General features: G+C 55.7%; 1 protein-coding gene across 1 annotated transcript in view; it reads left to right on the top strand.

Annotated features, from left to right (window-relative positions):
- Nucleotides 1–5,202, top strand: part of TMEM267 (transmembrane protein 267) — a 429,802-nt gene that overhangs the window by 238,764 nt on the left and 185,836 nt on the right. The window lies entirely within an intron of this gene.

Here is a 5,202-nt window from a genome sequence, read left to right as displayed (position 1 = left end):
GGCGGCTGCTCCCCACGGAGGCTGCGCGGGGCCGCAGCGGAGCGCTCGGCCGCCTCCCTCCCTCCCCCCCGGGGCGCTCGGCCGCCTCCCTCCCTCCCCCCCCGTCCCTCCCTCCCCCCCCCCGTCCCTCCCTCCCCCCGGGGCGCTCGGCCGCCTCCCTCCCCCCCCGTCCCTCCCCCCCCCCGTCCCTCCCTCCCCCCGGGGCGCTCGGCCGCCTCCCTCCCCCCCCCCGTCCCTCCCTCCCCCCCCGTCCCTCCCTCCCCCCGGGGCGCTCGGCCGCCTCCCTCCCTCCCCGTCCCTCCCCCCCCCCCCGGGCGCTCGGCCGCCTCCCTCCCTCCCCCCCCGTCCCTCCCTCCCCCCCCCCGTCCCTCCCTCCCCCCGGGGCGCTCGGCCGCCTCCCTCCCTCCCTCCCCCCGGGGCGCTCGGCCGCCCCCCCCCCGTCCCTCCCTCCCCCCCCCCCTGCGCTCGGCCGCCTCCCTCCCTCCCCGTCCCTCCCTCCCCCCGGGGCGCTCGGCCGCCTCCCTCCCTCCCCCCCCCCCCCCGGGGCGCTCGGCCGCCTCCCTCCCTCCCCCCCCCCGTCCCTCCCTCCCCCCCCCCGTCCCTCCCTCCCCCCCCCGTCCCTCCCTCCCCCCCCCCCTGCGCTCGGCCGCCTCCCTCCCTCCCCGTCCCTCCCTCCCCCCGGGGCGCTCGGCCGCCCCCCCCCGTCCCTCCCTCCCCCCCCCCCTGCGCTCGGCCGCCTCCCTCCCTCCCCCCCCGTCCCTCCCTCCCCCCCCGTCCCTCCCTCCCCCCCCCCGTCCCTCCCTCCCCCCGGGGCGCTCGGCCGCCCCCCACCCCCGTCCCTCCCCCCCCCCGGGCGCTCGGCCGCCCCCCCCCCCGTCCCTCCCCCCCCCCCCCCCGGGGCGCTCTGGGCCGGGCCCCCGTCCGCCCGCCCGCGGGGAGCGACCGCTGGTGGTGAAGGTGCTCGAAGCGGCTCCGGTGGGAGCAGCTGCGCCAACGCAGGAGTTGTTGTAACTTAAACTTGGTTCCGTAACAGTCTGAGTGTCCGCCGCCAATTTTGTCCTGTCTGCTTTTTTTTTTTTTTTTGCGTGGCAGATGGGAGATTTCTTTTTATTAAAAAGCCTGGAACCCCAGCAGCTTGGCGGGCAGGAAGGTGCGAACTGCGCCAGGGCGGCCCCTCGCGGTTCCCTGGGAGGCGCTGCAGCGGGGCCCGGAGAGCGCCCGGGGGTGGGGGGGCCCCCTGAGGGCGCCCGGGGGGAGGGTGGGGGGGGCCCCGGAGGGCGCCCGGGGGGTGGGGCGACCCCGCTGCCCACCGGTCAGCGAACTGGGAGGCTTGACGCAGCTGTTTTTCATTTTGAAAGAACGGGGGCTCAGTAACGGAGCTAAAAGTTTAAGGTTTTAAACTGGTCTTAGGATGAAACGCTGCTTATCAAAACGTTTTGAAAGTGACATTTGTGTCATGTTCTTCACCTCGTGAATTTCACAATATTCACACGACATGCATATTTTAATTTTAAAATACCTTTTAGGAAGGGGCTTGATGGAAAGATTTTTATGGCTGGACGTGGATTGTAAAAGAAGTTGATGAAGAAAACCCCACCTCGGATCTTCCCCCCGGGGAAGGCTCCCAACCTTCCGACCAGAACCAGCTACGAAATCTGTGGGGCCCTGAACAAAATGAAACTGTGGGGCTCCTGCTGGAAAACGTTGAGTTTCAGGACAGAGCAGAACGGTGAGGCCAAGCGCGGGCGTTCAGTGCGCAGGGCTGGGTGTGACCGGCAGCCCGGGCTCCAGCTCCCGCACCCCCTTCCAGCTCCCCTGCTGCTCGTCGGCGGGTGTGGAAGTTTAGGGGCTCTCATGTGTGCCACGGGAATGCTTGAGGTGCAGAGTTGGAGGGGGCTGCGGGCACCAAGCACTGCACACCTCCTGGGAGGAATGCGGGCATCGGCTAAGACCCTTCTCCTACTTTGTGACCAGCAGTCACTGTGAACCAAACAATTCTTTTAAAATGAGCCTAGAAAATACCATGTCAATGGCCCGACAGGTGAACGTGGTTATTTTAAGCATTTGTTCGTTAGGGTCAGGGGAGGAGGCTGGGCGTTTTCTGACGGTCAGATTTGACAGAGCCAGAGGGAGGTAGGGTACAAGGCCCGGTTAAGGTCACCGAGTCGGTCACTATGTTCCCACTCAACGTCCTATGTCAAAGATCTGCACTTGGGGTAGTGACTGAAAGCATGACCTCCCACAGCTAGAATTCCTGCCTTTCAGTTCTGGTTTCGCCACTTTCCAGCTACCGGATCTTGAGCAAATTCCTTCGCCTCCAGCTTTAGTCTCCACAGTTAGGGTCACTGTCGTGGAGGTAATACAGGCTGAATAAATAGCGAGCCTGGCTAACTAAGTGTTCAGTCACTGTCCGCGAGTGTCGTTTGCATTACTTCACAGCTCACTGAATGTCGGTGTGTTGTTACCAACGTCATCATCTAGTCCATTGCTTCTGACCACCCAACAGGGCTGTCTTCTGAGTTCACCCACTCTGCTCACGCAGCCCCTCGATAATCGACAACACAGACTCACCCCGGTTCCCTGCCACGCGGGTTCTCCTCCTAACCCTCTGCAGGGGTTTCCTGGAAGCTCAAACAAGTAACGCTGGCCAGTCACAGGGCGTGAGCTTACCCAGTGCCACCAAGTCACGCTAAATTGCTCTCCAGAAGGGCTGTAGCAGTTTTTAGTCCCACCTCACTGGGGCGGGGGGATAAAGGCCTGGACATCGTGGGATGACTCGGGGCCCTGCTGAAGGGCCCTTCCAAATCCACAACTCTCTGTGGGGTCGGCCGAGGCTTTCTCGGGCCTGCCCGGCATCTCGACTTCTTGCTCTGCCCACTCCTGCTTCCCTCTTCCTGCCACAGATGCTGTCCCAAGGGCACTCCCTAATAAATATTCTGCAAGCTAAACTCTGTTCCCTAGAAAACCCGGCCCGAGACTCCATGCTGCTTCTCAACCAAACTTTAAAACACAAATAATACAATTAGATTACGTTAAATTGTTGGAAGGATCGATCTCAGTAAATGGATACAACATGCCGATCAGAAGGCCACCTAATTTTGTTGTGCTCTTGAAACGGTTGTGTTCAGGAAAACACATTCTGTTCTTTATTTCCTTCTGCTTTCTCTACTTTTAAAAAGTTAGTTACTTCTTCTCTGCAGCTTTATCAAAGGAAGTAAAATACTGAAGGGTTGCAGAATACACCACCCCAAAGTATGCCTCTTTGACATAAGGATGATTTTGATCTGGTTATTTTGAGAAAATGCAGACACAGTAAAAGTGCTCTGAAAACAAAGTGCAAGTTAACCTTTTGTAAGTGTTATTTACATTAGAAAGGGGTCCTGGACCAGGAAGGGGGCTTTATCAGTGAGAACTCCACCTGAGAGACTTAGCTACCTGGTAAGGCACTCTTTGTTTTCCAAACATTTCATTCTCTTTTCAACTTCCCCAAACTTGCCTTCCTTCCCTTTGAAACCTAGAACCCTAGCCCTTTCCTTAGCCCAGGATGGTGGATAAACCTAAATTCTTCTGGCCACCCTAAGCGGGGCTCCTAAAAACATAATTAAAATAGTTTTATTCTCTGTTAATCTGTTTTATGTCAATGTGATGCTTCGACCAGCCACAGGACCTGGAACAGAAGAGAACATTTTTCCTCCTAATATTCACAGCCTAACAATGGATTTTCTGACTCTAGCAAAGTTACCTTATTTATGAAAAACTAAAACTCATTATGATTTTTCTGCAAGTCAATGAATTATATTTCCGACACTGATCTAAAAGGAAATAGTCCATTATTTAGACTCAGTAGGAATGCTAGTCAGAGAACAGTAGCGTAATGAAACTACAAATTATTAAATGTCGTCTTGCAGTTGAACCCATTTAAGAACCACTCAAGTATATCTTACAGGGATACAAGTGATTTTAGGCAATCAATTAATTTCTTAGGCTACTTTGGTGGTGTTAAAAGAGAAATCAAGGCACAGTAAAAATTTTAAGAGTTTATTTGAGCAAAAATAAATTCCACGGGCAGTGCCAAACCAGAGGTGTTAGGAGAGCTCTACCAGCAGGAGCTGGGGAGGGGCTTTTATAGAGAAAAGGTGAAGGCAAAGTAAGGAATTGATAGGCTGTAGCTCAAAGCCCCGTGGCTGTGATTGGTTTCCTCAGAATTTGCTTTCTTAACCTTGAGGCATTTACAGGCTTAGATTTTGGTCTACTTACATAGGCTACCATGGCATTAGAGCCACTCAGTCTAATGGCGTCCTTGTTTAATTAATTTAACAGTATAATAGGACTTTTGCCAGCATTATGAGACTATGAGGCTTAGCCAGTGACTATACATCAAAGCCTTCACAGGTAAATAAAAGGAGCACCTTCTGGAAAGTTCAGTCTAAGCCCATTTTGCCTACCAAGGATGTTTCTGTTCCCTTGGCCCCAGTTCCCAGTATTTGCTCATGATATTACTACAAGGTGTAACTACTCTGGAAATTGAGAGAACATAAGACCACAGAGGAGCGAGCTGCTGATTCTGCCTGTGGATGCTGAGAATTACAGTGGAAGTAATTTTTTGTAGGTTGAGCCTGTTCTAAAGCACAGGTGAGAGTTGTTCAGGCTGAATAAGTAAAAAGATAATTGCCAGCAGGTGACTCTGGCCTGCAGTGTTTGCAGGGAGGGCTTGCTGATGCTGTCCCCCCCCCTTGGGAGTGTGAAACCTCCATCCCGGCAGCGCCCTCTGGGTGAGTCAGTGTGGGAACTCTGCCTGCAGGGATCTTTCTGTGATCTGAGACGACCCAACCCCATCCGAACGTCTCTCTTAGGCTGAGTCAGGAAATAAAAAGGGGGAATGTTGAAAAAGAGCCAGGGCCGCAGGACTAGGGTGGGATGACCAGGGGGGAGGGATCGCCAGATGAATGTTTCTTAGGAACAGTAAGAGCTAGAGTCGAGTCACTCTTAGAGCCTCGCCCTGTAGCTAAGAATGGGACTTCCTTTGCGGCTGATAAACTTACTTTGCATATTGGGACCCACGGAATGGATGCCACCCAGGGGCCTGGCCTGGTCACAAATCTAAACCTGAGTCAGCCCGCACGTAAAGGAGACACCTGAAAGGAAAGCTGACAGAGACCGCTAACCGTCCTCCAACTCAGCGTTGTGGAGCTCACCTCCCCC

The sequence above is a fragment of the Miniopterus schreibersii genome (assembly GCF_964146895.1).
Source record: "Miniopterus schreibersii genome assembly, chromosome: 3".
Classification (NCBI taxonomy): domain Eukaryota; kingdom Metazoa; phylum Chordata; class Mammalia; order Chiroptera; family Miniopteridae; genus Miniopterus; species Miniopterus schreibersii.
Note: the sequence above shows the minus strand (reverse complement) of the source record. Positions and strands in the feature narration are given on the sequence as shown.